Source organism: Anomaloglossus baeobatrachus, chromosome 6 (assembly GCF_048569485.1).
Source record: "Anomaloglossus baeobatrachus isolate aAnoBae1 chromosome 6, aAnoBae1.hap1, whole genome shotgun sequence".
In the NCBI taxonomy this organism is placed as follows: Eukaryota; Metazoa; Chordata; class Amphibia; order Anura; family Aromobatidae; genus Anomaloglossus; species Anomaloglossus baeobatrachus.
In genome coordinates, this window is record NC_134358.1 from 45,472,492 (window position 1) to 45,486,991 (window position 14,500).

At 49.7% G+C, this 14,500-nt stretch overlaps 1 protein-coding gene across 2 annotated transcripts in view; it reads left to right on the plus strand.

The window, feature by feature from the left end:
• FAM91A1 (family with sequence similarity 91 member A1) overlaps positions 1–14,500 on the plus strand; it is a 194,358-nt gene that overhangs the window by 102,902 nt on the left and 76,956 nt on the right. The window lies entirely within an intron of this gene.

Sequence of the window (14,500 nt, forward strand, 5' to 3'; positions counted from 1 at the left end):
CAGTCAGGAACTTCACAACAGATTAAATTCCCATCGTTTTAATATTAAAACTGGCTTCCTAAAGCATGGGTTGTCCAAACATTGCACGCTTGTTCATAATAAGAATTTAGTTTTTAAAATTACACCCATAGAGCAAGTTCCTTCTAGCATCAGCAATAGAGCAGAAACCCTCAGTAGAAAGGAGTCCTATTGGATACACAGGCTGAATACTCTTAAACCTTTCGGTCTTAATGAAGTCACTGATTTATTTTATTAATTTTATCAATTTTATTAATCTTATTAATCTTTAGATGAATCTGCTGTATGTTGCCTAGTAACTTTTTGATGTCTGCATCTATTTTATCATTTTCTAATTTAGTCCATCATTTTTCCAAATAAAAAAATATTTTTAAATTTATATACGGTATATATATGTTTTTAAAAAAAAAAAAAAGTTTTCTATATTTCCACAACAATTTTTTGTGCACATATATATTTTTTATATATATATCATTTTTCATATATATATATATTTTGTCATATATTTTTTTAATTTTTAATGTTTATTCCAGATGTCAATAAAATATAGATGGTTTTCAATCTGTGCCCCTTCCCCCTCTATATTTCCACATTTTCTGTACACTTTTATATTATATTATTTATTTATATTATATATTTTTTTATATATATATTTTTTCTATATATATATTTTATATATATTTATATATATATATATATATTCACTTTTTCAATTCCTAATGTATATTCCAGATGTCAATAAAATATAGATGTTTTTTAATCCGTGCCCCTTCCCCCTCTGCTCAAAATATGCAGACATCAATGTGATAAATACTTTATTTTATAGTTTCATGTACTGGCTGATGTATATATACATATAATTACTTTTTGTTCATGCTTTTTTAATGTCCTTTCAATATTGAGTCAGTATAGATATTACTGCGTGTTCATAATAATTTTTTATTTTCTCCCCTCCTTGTCATCCGCTTACTGCCTTGTTTGTCATACGAAGGTTGCTTTTTTGTATATTCATCTATTTTGTCACTTGGAATGCTTTCCCCTTGTTCAAGTTCAAACGCACTCTTTCTTTCTTTGTCGCTCCATTGGGAGACCCAGACAATTGGGTGTATAGCTATTGCCTCTGGAGGCCACACAAAGTATTACACTTAAAAGTGTAAGGCCCCTCCCCTTCTGGCTATACACCCCCAGTGGGATCACTGGCTCACCAGTTTTGTGCTTTGTGCGAAGGAGGCAACACATCCACGCATAGCTCCACTTTTTAGTCAGCAGCAGCTGCTGACTATGTCGGATGGAAGAAAAGAGGACACATATAGTGTCCCCAGCATGCTCCCTTCTCACCCCACTGTATGTCGGAGGTGTTTGTAAGGTTGAGGTACCCATTGCGGGTACGGCGGCAGGAGCCCACATGCTGATTCCTTCCCCATCCCTTTTTACAGGGCTCTGGGTGAAGTGGGATTTACCGGTCTCCAGGCACTGAGACCGTGCTCCATCTACAGCCCCTGGAGAAGATGCTGGATGGAGCGGAGTACATCAGGGACATGGCCCTGCTTCCTCAAGGTACTCTGTGTCCCCGTGCATTTGGCGCTCACACCGCAGCATGCTGGGTGTTGTAGTGCGCCGGGGGACATCAGCGCTGCGGCGCCTGTGCCATGGCCTCATTCAGCTTCGCTGAAGCAGGCTCACTTATGGGAATTGGTCGCGCCGGCCGCTGGGACTGCGGCGCGGCTGGCACTTGTAGTGCGCCGGGGACTTCAGCGCGGCCTGCGCTTTTACGGCGGCCGCGCTGATAACTAGAGTCCCCGGCTTTTGCGGCCTGCTTCCGTTCGTTCCCGCCCCCAGACCTGCCAGTCAGGAGAGGGGCGGGACGCTGGCCACTTCCAGGAATCGGTCGCGCCGGCCGCTGGCAGCGGCGCGGCTGGCACTTGTGGTGCGCCGGGGACTTCAGCGCGGCCCGCGCTTTTACGGCGGCCGCGCTGATAACTAGAGTCCCCGGCTTTTGCGGCCTGCTTCCGTTCGTTCCCGCCCCCAGACCTGCCAGTCAGGAGAGGGGCGGGACGCTGGCCACTTCTATGAATCGGGCGCCGGCCGCTGGAACTGCGGGCGGCTGGCACTTGTGGTGCGCCGGGGACTTCAGCGCGGCCCGCGCTTTTACGGCGGCCGCGCTGTTAACTCGAGTCCCCGGCTTCTGGGCCTAGTCTCCCTTCGTTACCGCCCACAGCCCTGACAGTCAGGGTAGGGGCGTGACGCTGCATAGCACAGCAGCGCTGAGAGCTGGAGTATGTTTTGCATACTCCACCCCTCTCTCTGTGTGCACTGTGAATCCGGATTCCCGCACTTTCTCAGGCACGCCCACGGCTTCCTTCTCTACAAGGACGCCGGCAGCCATTAGTGTCAGTTTCTGTACGATACAGAGACAAGTGTGGAAGACCCTGGCATTCTGATAGTCACACAATCGCTGCAACAGGCGTTAAGCAGCACCTGTGGTGCTAACCCCACTAGTGCAGAAGTGCACTTATAGATATGCTTGTACTATATACATTGCACTGTTTGGTCGCACGTTGTATATACCCTCCTGGATTATGCGGAGGAGTTATCAGCATATTCTCTGTGTAAAACAAAGGTGCAGAACCACATGGTTTTCTATACAGCTGGTACAGCATGTACGGCTATACGGCCGGCAGGTTACATAGACTCCCATTGTATGCACTAATGGCCAGGGGATGAGGACGGTGTCTGCAGTATTTACAGCAGTTTTTCTGAGACTATGGCTATGATACTAGAAGCCTAGCAGTCCGGACATGTCTCTCACAATATGGGCACTGTTGAATCGTTGATCCATGGCCCCCCTCAGTGTGAATAACTAACAGCTCCGGGAATGTCACACGCATCCCAGAGTCACGGCTCTGCACGGACGTCAGTCCCAGACAGCCTAAGTGGGCTCGCTATGAGCGGCCTCGGTTTCATCAGGGTCCTAACAGAAGGACTCGCTGTGTAATGAGGCGGAAGTAGCGGCTCAGGATTCTGATCCTGAGACCGCTCTCAATCTGGATACACCTGATTGTGACGCCATAGTAAATAATCTTATAGCGTCCATCTATAGAATGTGGGTTATTTCTCACAGCTCCTCCAGTGGAGGAGTCAGCTTCACGTATTTTTCTGGACCACTCTGCCTTCAGAGAGGCAGTCCAGGAACACCACGCTTATCCAGATATGCGCTTCTCCAAACGGCTTAGGATACACGTTATCCCTGTCCCCTGACTTGGTCAAGGACTGGACCCAATGTCCCGAGCGGCATCCTCCAATCTCCAGGCTTGTAGCTAGATCCATAGTTGCAGTGGGAGATGGAACTGCAAACTCAAAGATGCCACTGACAGACAGATGGATCTCTGGTTGAAAGCCATCTATGAGGCTGTCGGCGCACCGTTGGCTCCGGCATTCTCTCCCTTGGGGCACTCCAAGCTATTTCAGCTTGTCTTACACAGATTGACACGGTTACACGTACATCTGTGCCGCAGGTGGCATCCTTAACCTCTCAAATGTCTGCATTTGCTTCTTACGCGATTCAGGTTGTCCTGGACTCTGCGAACCGTGCGGCGGTAGCCTCCGCTACTCCGTGTTTTTAAGCAGAGCCTGGTCTGCTCGTTAAGTGAATGGAAGGCAGATTCTGCTTCCAAAAAAGGTTGCCTAACCAGTTGCCTTTTTCTGCTGACCGACTGTTTGGTGAGCGTTGGATGTAACCATTAAACAGTCCAGGGGTAAGGATTCATCCTTTCCTCAGCCCGGACACAACAAACCCCAACAGAGCAAGTCGGGGTTTTCGGCCTTTTCGAGGCTCGGGCAGGTCCCATTTTTCCTCGTCCAATGTGGACTCAAAAGGATCAGAGGAGCTAAGATTCTTAGCGGGCTTAGTCTCGCCCAAAAAAAAAAAAAAAAAAAAGCGACAGTCTGAAAACCCGCTTCCAAGGCGGCTTCCTCATGACTTGCGGCCTCGGTCGGTAGCAGGCTCTCCCGCCTTGGCGATATTTAGCTGCCATAGGTCAATGACCATTGAGTGTGAGACATTCTGTCTCACGGGTACAGGATAGAGCTCACTTCTCGTCCTCCAACTCGATTCTTCAGAATTTCTCCACCTCCCGGCCGGGCCGCTGCTCTTCTGCAAACAGGGTGCACTCTATAGGCAGAAAGAGTGATGACCCCCGTTCCTCTTCAGGAACAAGGTCACGGTTTTTACCCCAAATTCTTTGCGGTACCTATAACAACGGGCCGTTCCGTCCCGTTCTGGATCTAAAAATGCTCAGCAAGCTCGTGGACACCAGGCGGTTCCGGATGGAATCCCTCCGCCATGTCATCGCCTCAAGGTCCCAAGGATATTTCCTAGCATCATTAGGCATCAAGGATGCTTATCCACACGTGCCGATTGATCCAGAGCACTAGCGTTTCTACGCTTCGTTATAGGAGACGAACACCTTCTGTTCGTAGCTCTACCTTCCGGCTAGCGACAGTCCAACTGGTCTTCGCCAAGGTCAGGGCAGCAGTAGTCACAGTCCTGCACTCTCAGGGTCACTCTGTGGTCCCGTATTTAGACGATCTACTTGTCAAGGCACTCTCTTAGGAAACATGCCAACACTGCCCGAACGTTGCGCTGGAGACTCTCTAGAGTTTTGGGTGGATCATCAACTTTTTAAAGTCAGATCCGACCCCGACCCTATCGATAACATATCTAGGCATAGAGTTTCTTACTCTCTCAGCGATAGTGAAGCTGCCGCTAGACAAACAGCATTCACTACGGGCTGCAAGCTCTTCTTTAAGAACCAGTCGCACACATTGAGACGCCTCATGCACTTCCTACGTAAGATGGTAGCAATGGAGGCAGTTCCTTTCGCGCAGTTTTACTGCGTCCACTACAATGGGACATTCTCCGCCAATGGGACGAGGAGTCGACGTCCCTCAACAGAGTCGTCGTTCTTTCTCAGGCGGCCAAGGAATCTCTACGGTGGTGGCTTCTTCTCACCTCTTGGTCAAAAAGAAGGTCCTTCCTATCCCCGTCCTGGGCGATAGTTACGACAGACGCGAGTCTATCAGGGTGGGGAGCAGTTTTTCTCCACTACAGCGCTCAGGGTACGTGGACTCAGCAAGAGTCTACTCTTCAGATCAATGTTCTTGAACACAGAGCAGTGTATCTTGCCCTACAAACCTTCCAACAGCGGCTGGAAAGCAAGCATATCCGACTTCAGTCGGACAGCTCCACAGCGGTGGCATACATCAACCACCAAGGAAGAACGCGCAACCGGCAAGCCTTCCAGGAAGTCCGGCAGGTTCTGATGTGGGTGGAAGACACGGCATCCACCATATCCACAATTCACATCCCAAGTGTGGAAACTAGGAAGCTGACTTCCTAAGTCGCTGAGGTGTGGCCGAAAGAGTATGGTCTCCTCACCCGGACGGGTTTCAGGAGATCTGGCGCCGCTGACAGAGGCCGGACGTCGATCTAATGGCGTCACGGCACAACAACAATGTGCCAGCTTCATGGCACGGTTTCACAATTCATCGAGCTCTGGCGGCAAACGCCTTAGTTCAGCATTGGTCGCAGTTCCAGCTACCTTAGGTGCCACCTCTGGCATTGTTGCCCAGAGTACTGCGCTAGATCAAGACCGACTGCGGCCGCGCCATCCTCGTCGCTACAAATTGGCCGAGGATGTTGTGGTACTCGGTTCTGTGGTGCCTCACGGTAGGCTAACCGGGGGCACTACCAGACCAATCAGACTGGCTGTCTCAAGGGCCATTCTTCCATTTGAATTCTACGGCCCTCAACCGGATGGTGTGGCATTGAGTCCTGGAACCTAGTGTCGTCAGGATTACCTCAGGACGTGGTTGCCACCATGAGACAGGCTAGCATACCAACGTCCGCCAAGATTGACCACAGGACGTGGAAGATGTTCTTATCTCGGTGCTCGGCGCAGGGTGTTTCTCCCTGGCCGGTTGCATCGTCTATGTTTCCTTCCTTCCTGCAATCTAGGTAGGAAAATGGGTTGTCGCTCAGTTCCCTTTAGGGACAAGTCTCAGCGCTATCTGTATTTTTTCAGAAACGACGACTTCCTCAGGGCACGTTCCTACGGGGAGTTTGTCTTCTCAGCACTCCGTACAAGCGGCCGTTAGAGCCCTGAGATCTGAACAAGGTTCTAATTGCTCTCCAGATGCCGCCTTTCGAGCCTTTGAAGGATGTCTCCCTTCCCGTTTTTCACGGGAAGTGGCCTTCTAGTAACGGTCTCGTCTCTTAGGAGAGTTTCCGAGCTAGCAACGCTCTCATACAAACTCCCTTCCTGGTCCTTCACCAGGACAGGGTAGTTCTGCGTCCGGTTCCGGAATTTCTCCCTAAGGTGGTATCCCATTTTCATATCAATCAGGATATCACCTCACCTTCTTTGTGTCCTCGTCCAGTCCATCAATTTCAGAAAGATTTGCATCTGTTGGTTCTGGTGAGAGCACTCAGGTTCTACTTCCCGCATGGCGCTCCTGCGCCACCCGGATGCACTCTTTGTCCTTGTCGCTGGTCGGCGTAAACAGTCGCAAGCTTCCAGATCCACCCTTGCTCGGGGGATCGAGGAATCAATTCTTGAAACCTACAGTTCTACTGGGCTTCTGCTTCTCTCAAGGCCGAAGGCCCATTCTACCAGAGCCGTGGGGGCATCCTGGGCATTACGGCACCAGGCTACGGCTCAGCAGGTGTGTCAGGCACCCACCTGGTCGAGTCTACTTACTTTTACCAAGCATTATCAGATGCATACCTACGCTTCGGCAGACGCCAGCCTAGGTAGATAAGTCATTCAGGCGGCGGTTGGCCACCTGTAGGAGAGGGCCGTTTGACGGCCCTATCATGAGGTATTCTTTTACCCACCCAGGGATTGCTTTTGGACATCCCAATTGTCTGGGTCTCCCAATGGAGCGACAAAGAAGAAGGGAATTTTGTTTACTTACCGTAAATTCCTTTTCTTCTAGCTCCAATTGGGAGACCCAGCACCCGCCCTGTTTTCTCGGGGTTTTTCTGTTTTTTTCGGGTACACATGTTGTTCATGTGGTATGGTTCAGTTCTCCGATGTTTCCTCGGATTGAATTGGTCTTTAAACCAGTTATTGGCTTTCCTCCTTCTTGCTTTGGCACTAAAACTGGTGAGCCAGTGATCCCACTGGGGGTGTATAGCCAGAAGGGGAGGGGCCTTACACTTTTAAGTGTAATACTTTGTGTGGCCTCCAGAGGCAATAGCTATACACCCAATTGTCTGGGTCTCCCAATTGGAGCTAGAAGAAAAGGAATTTACGGTAAGTAAACAAAATTCCCTTCTTTTCGTTCGCTCTTTTGTTGAATTGTCTTATTTTTTGCACGGTCGGGCAAGGTCCCGTTCCATTCATCCCCCGCCATCATGTTATTCATTTTTATGGCACGATTATGTGTATTCCCTTTTTTTCCCTTTCAGTTTGCTGTGGAACTACGATATGTATGCGCACGCGCGCTACAGTCAGTTCCCACGCTTCTGAACTCATTTGACCTCCTTGTGAGGATATTGCTTCTTTCCATGTGCAGCGCGCTTGCGCGCTGCCTTTTTTCTCACGGCTTGAACTCACTTCACCTCTCATGGTAAGAGGATCTTCTCCTTCCTTACGCATGCGCACAATATATCACAAAGTTTTTTCCTTTTTTTCTGATTTTTCAGATCTATTTATTATTTTTTCCAGATACACGTTTCATCACCCCTCTTGTAAATGCCTTTTTGCTTTATTAAAACCTATGTTTTAACTAACAAGGTTAACAATAGGAATGATAAATATCATTAAATGGGGATCTTAATAATTTAGCCTGCAGGTACATACGCTGTCACCATATACAGTGCAATGTCTTTTCAGTCATAGTAATGACTGTGAAGCAGCTAGTGATTTTTCACAAAAAAGAAGTTGTTCTTGGGTCTATATTAATGTATGTCTAGTTTTTGTTTTTATATGTATATGTATTTGCATAGATTCATATGTATATGAATGTTTTTATTTTAATATGTTTTTTTCAGCTACATTTGGCTTTTTCTGATAGTCTTCTGATTCTTTTTTTGGATTCATGTATGATATGTGTATATATATGTATATGTTTTTTTCAGTGTGACCTTTGATGAGGCTAAACTCCATGTGGCCATGAGTCATCGCTCTGCAACACATGGTGAGCTGACGTCATGGGCAGGGATTTTCCTCTTTGTCTCCCCTCCCCTTTTCATTGCTTCTTAAAAGGATTCTTCCCTGGCCCCTGTAAAATTCTTTCCCTGAAGAAGGAGACAGTTTGGATCTCCGAAACGCGTAGGAATGAAACAATAAAAGAATCATCTGTTCCGACATCAATGTCTGTGGTCTTCAAGCGCGGCAAAAAACCTGTTTTTCTCCAGTTTTTTTCTGATGTTCCTTCTGCGGGTTTTTCGGTATTCCCACCCAGGGACTGCTTTTGGACGTCCCATGGTTCTGTGTCCCCCAATGAAACGATAGAGAAAGTAGGATTTTTGTGTACTCACCGTAAAATCTCTTTCTCTGAGTCTTCATTGGGGGACACAGCACCCACCCTGCTTGGTTTTTTGGTTGATTCAATTGCATTTGCCTGCTATTTTTTCAGTGGTCTTATGTTCATAGACCTCTTGTTTGCACGGCTGCATTGTTTTAGTTACAACTTGTGTTTATGTATGGTGATTCTGGTACTCCTCCTACTGCTTGTGCACCAACTGATCTGAGCCCGCCTCCGGCTCGGGGTGTATGCTGCTAGGGAGGAGCTAACTTTTTTATGTTTACTTAGTGTCAGCCTCCTAGTGACAGCAGCATAACCCATGGTTCTGTGTCCCCCAATGAAGACTCAGAGAAAGAGATTTTACGGTGAGTACACAAAAATCCTACTTTTCTACGTTTCGTGATGGGAGACGACCATCTTCAGTTCGTAGCTCTGCCATTCGGTCTGGCGACAACCCCACGGGTGTTCACCAAGGTCATGGCGGCAGTGGTAGCAGTCTTGCACTCACAGGGACACTCTGTGATCCCTTACTTGGACGATCTACTTGTCAAGGCACCCTCTCAAGAGGCATGCCAACTCAGCCTGAATGTTGCGCTGGAGACTCTCCAGACGTTCGGGTGGATCATCGACTTTTCAAAGTCAAACCTGTCACCGACCCAATCACTAACGTATCTTGGCATGGAGTTTTCATACCCTGTCAGCGCTAGTGAAGCTTCCGCTGAACAAGCAGCGGTCACTACAGACTGGGGTGCAGACTCTCCGTCAAGGTCAGTCGCACTCCTTAAGACGCCTCATGCACTTCCTCGGGAAGATGGTGGCGGCAATGGAGGCGGTTCCGTTTGCGCAGTTTCATCTGCGTCCTCTTATTGGGACATTCTCCGCCAATGGGACGGGAAGTCAACATCCCTAAACAGGAAAGTATCCTTTTCGGAAGGACTCTCGGCAATGGTGGCTTCTTCCCACCTCATTATCACAGGGAAGATCCTTCCTACCACCGTCTTGGGCGGTAGTCACGACAGACGCGAGTCTGTCAGGGTGGGGAGCAGTTTTTTCTCCACCACAGGGCTCAGGGTACGTGGACTCAGCAGGAGTCCACCCTTCAGATCCATGTTCTGGAAATCAGAGCAGTGTATCTTGCCCTACTAGCCTTCCAGCAGTGGCTGGAAGGAAAGCAGATCCGAATTCAGTCGGACAACTCCACAGCGGTGACATACATCAATCACCAAGGAGGGACACGCAGTCGGCAAGCCTTCCAGGAAGTCCGGCGGTTTCTGACGTGGGTGGAAGCCACGGCCTCCACCGTATCCGCAGTTCACATCCCCGGCGTAGAAAACTGGGAAGCAGACTTCCTCAGCCGCCAGGGCATGGACGCAGGGGAATGGTCCCTTCACCCGGACGTGTTTCAGGAAATCTGTAGCCGCTGGGGAAGGCCGGACGTCGACCTAATGGCGTCCAGGCACATCAACAAGGTCCCAACCTTCATAGCACGGTCTCGCGATCACAGAGCTCTGGCGGCAGACGCCTTAGTGCAAGATTGGTCGCAGTTCCGGCTCCCTTATATGTCTCCACCTCTCGCACTCTTGCCCAGAGTGCTACGCAAGATCAGATCCGACTACAGCCGCGTCATACTCGTCGCCCCAGACTGGCCAAGGAGGGCGTGGTATCCGGATCTGTGGCATCTCACGGTCGGCCAACCGTCGGCACTACCAGACCGACCTGACTTACTGTCCCAAGGGCCGTTTTTCCATCGGAATTCTGCGGCCCTGAACCTGACTGTGTGGCCATTGAGTCCTGGATCCTAGCGTCTTCAGGATTATCCCAAGGGGTCGTTGCCACCATGAGACAGGCTAGGAAGCCCACGTCCGCTAAGATCTACCACAGAACGTGGAACATATTCTTATCCTGGTGCTCTGCTCAGGGAGTGTCTCCCTGGCCTTTGGCATTGCCTACCTTTCTTTCTTTCCTGCAATCTGGGTTAGAAAAAGGTTTGTCGCTCGGCTCCCTTAAAGGGCAAGTCTCGGCGCTATCCGGCTTTTTTCAAAAGCGTCTAGCACGGCTTCCTAAGGTGCGCACGTTCCTGCAGGGGGTTTGTCATATTGTACCCCCGTACAAGCGGCCGTTAGATCCATGGGATCTGAACAGGGTACTAGTTGCCCTCCAGAAGCCGCCCTTCGAGCCTCTGAGGGAGGTTTCACTTTCTAGACTATCACAGAAAGTGGCTTTACTGGTAGCGATCACATCTCTTCGGAGAGTGTCTGAGCTAGCAGCGCTGTCATCCAAGGCTCCTTTCCTGGTCTTCCACCAGGACAAGGTAGTGCTGCGCCCCATTCAGGAGTTTCTCCCGAAGGTGGTATCCTCTTTTCATCTTAATCAGGATATCTCTTTGCCTTCTTTTTGTCCTCATGCAGTTCATCGGTATGAGATGAATTTACATTTGTTAGATCTGGTGAGAGCACTCAGAATCTACATTTCCCGCACGGCGCCCCTGCGCCGTTCCGATGCACTCTTTGTCCTTGTCGCTGGTAAGCGCAAAGGGTCGCAGGCTTCCAAGGCCACCCTGGCTCGATGGATCAAAGAACCAATTCTTGAAGCCTACCGTTCTGCTGGGCTTGCGGTTCCATCAGGGCTGAAGGCCCATTCTACCAGAGCCGTGGGTGCGTACTGGGCATTACGACACCAGGCTACGGCTCAACAGGTGTGCCAGGCAGCTACCTGGTCGAGTCTGCACACTTTCACCAAACATTATCAGGTGCATACCTATGCTTCGGCAGACGCCAGCCTAGGTAGAAGAGTCCTGCAGGCGGCGGTTGCCTCCTCGTAGGGGAGAGCTGTTTTGCAGCTCTAACTTGAGGTATTAATTTACCCACCCAGGGACAGCTTTTGGACGTCCCAATCGTCTGGGTCTCCCAATGGAGCGACGAAGAAGAAGGGAATTTTGTTACTTACCGTAAATTCCTTTTCTTCTAGCTCCTTTTGGGAGACCCAGCACCCGCCCTGTTGTCCTTCGGGATTTTTGGGTTTTTTCGGGTACACATGTTGTTCATGTTGAACGGTTTTTCAGTTCTCCGATGTTACTCGGAGTGAATTTGTTTAACCAGTTATTGGCTTTCCTCCTTCTTGCTTTTGCACTAAAACTGGTGAGCCAGTGATCCCACTGGGGGTGTATAGCCAGAAGGGGAGGGGCCTTACACTTTTTAGTGTAATGCTTTGTGTGGCCTCCGGAGGCAGTAGCTATACACCCAATCGTCTGGGTCTCCCAATAGGAGCTAGAAGAAAAGGAATTTACGGTAAGTAACAAAATTCCCTTCTTTCTGTTGGTACAATAAACCTCATTTCAATTCAGAAATATTACTCAGTCCATCAGTTATTAGATATATGAAACTGAAATAGCTGCTGCAAAAACCCAAATTGTTATAAAGAAAAAAGGTTAACATTAATAGGGGCGCCCAAACTTTTTCATATGACTGTATGTGTGTGTGTGTATATATGTATGTGTGTATATATGTATGTATGTATGTATGTATGTATGTGTATATATAATTTTGTTTTTCTTCGGCGCTCCATTGGGAGACCCAGACGATTGGGTGTATAGCTACTGCCTCCGGAGGCCACACAAAGCATTACACTAAAAAGTGTAAGGCCCCTCCCCTTCTGGCTATACACCCCCAGTGGGATCACTGGCTCACCAGTTTTCTGCTTTGTGCGAAGGAGGTCAGACATCCACGCATAGCTCCACTGTTTAGTCAGCAGCAGCTGCTGACTATGTCGGATGGAAGAAAAGTGGGCCCATATGGGGTCCCCAGCATGCTCCCTTCTCACCCCACTTGCGGTTTGTAAGGTTGAGGTACCCATTGCGGGTACGGAGGCTGGAGCCCACATGCTGTTTTCCTTCCCCATCCCCCTCAGGGCTCTGGGTGAAGTGGGATCTTACAGGTCTCCAGGCACTGAGACCGGGCTCCATCCACAGACCCAGAGAACCTGCTGGATATGGAGCTGAGTATCGTCAGGGACAGGCCCTGCTACATTAAGGTACTCTGTCCCCGGGCAAGCGCGCACACACACACCAGCATTGCTGGGAGTGTTAGTGCGCCGGGGGCAACAGCGCAGAGCGCTCGTGCTATTAGTCACTACAGCTTTGCTGAGTGACTTTATGTATTGGGAACTGCCGCGCCGGCCGTTGCTGGGTGTTTTTTACACTGTGGCGCGGCTGGGACTTGTGGTGCGCCGGGGACTTCCGCGCGGGCCGTGCACATGGACGGCCGCGCTTATTACTCGAGTCCCCGGCTTTGCGGCCTAGTTTTCGTTTCGTTCCCGCCTCCAGCCCTGCCAGTCAGGGGAGAGGCGGGACGCTGTACAGACAGTCAGCGCCGAGGGCTGGAGTCTGCTTTGCATTCTCCAGCCCCCTTCACTGGACACAGTGGGACGCCAGTTTCCCGCTCTTGTCTGGGGCACGCCCGCGGCCCGCCCCTCGTCACACGAGCTGGAGAAGGACGCCGGCAGCCATTCCTGCACGCCTTCCGAGCTGGGGAACGGAGACATGCTCTGGGCAACCAACACAGGGCTCTGGCGACCACACACCCGCGTTATAGGCGGGCGGTAAGCAGCACCTGAAGTGCTGACCCCACTAAATACCGAAGTGTCCATTTGTATTTTATGCTTGTATGCTATACACTGCACTGTAGGTCGCTATCTTTGGCTATATGCCCTTCTAGATGGCGAGATAACAGCAGCAAAAACGCAAGGGTGCTAAGGCACAGGTTTTCTAGGCTGCTTGTATTACATGGCTGAAGTGTTCATTGTACTTATGCTTGTATGCTATACATTGCACTGTACGGTCGCTACTCTTGGCTATATTCTCCTAGAGGGCTGGACAACTGCAGCAAAAAAGCATGGGTGCCAAGGCACAGGCTTTATAGGCTGCTTGTACTGCATGTGCTGAAGTGTTCATTTGTATATATGCTTGTATGCTATACATTGCACTGTACGGTCGCTACTCTGGGCTATATTCTCCTAGATGGCTGGACAACAGCAGCAAAAAAGCAAGGGTGCCAAGGCACAGGCTTTCTATGCTGCTTGTATTGCATGTGCTGAAGTGTTTATGCTTGTATGTTGTACATTGCATAGATGACTAGAATACAGCAGCAAAAAAGCAACACAGGCTTTCTATGCTGCTTTTCCTGCAGATACTGTTCCACCGGCAGGTTTCACTGACCCCCATTGTGGGCAATGCTCCCCTGTAGCACTTGGTCAGCCGGGGTCTCTACTAGAAGTGGCCAAAGAAACCACCTGTGAACCCTGTCCAGGGACAGGGACGGAGATTCTCTACTAAGGCCATGGGCAATCTTGATTAATGCTCCCTGGCCACCCTCATTTGGAACGTACTCAGTACTCCGGGGGGGTCCCAGGCACGGACGGCAGTCCCAGACAGCCTAAGCTAGCTCGCTGGGTACGACACTCGGCTTCATCACTGGTCAAGGTCCCAGCAGGACGACTCTCTGTATGATGAGGCAGACGTAGCTGATCAGGGCTTTGGTCCTGACACCGCTCTCAATCCGGATACACCGGATGGGGACGCCATAGTGAATGATCTTATAGCGTCCATCAATGGAATGTTGCATATTTCTCCCTCAGCTCCCCCAGTGGAGGAGTCGGCTTCACAGCAGGAGAAATCCTTTTTCAGTACTCATGCGTAGATTGAGTACTTTTTCTGACCACGCTGACTTCAGAGACGCAGTTCAGAAACACCACGCTTACCAGATAACCGTTTTCTCCAAACGTATTAAGGAGGCACGTTATCCCTTTACCCTGATGTGGTACAGCCCTGGACCCAGGGTCCAAAGGTGGATCCCCCAATCTCCAGGCTTGCGGCTAGATCCATAGTTGCAGGGGAGATGGGAATTCACTTAAAGATGCCATTGACAGACAGATAGACCTCTGGTTGAAATCTGTC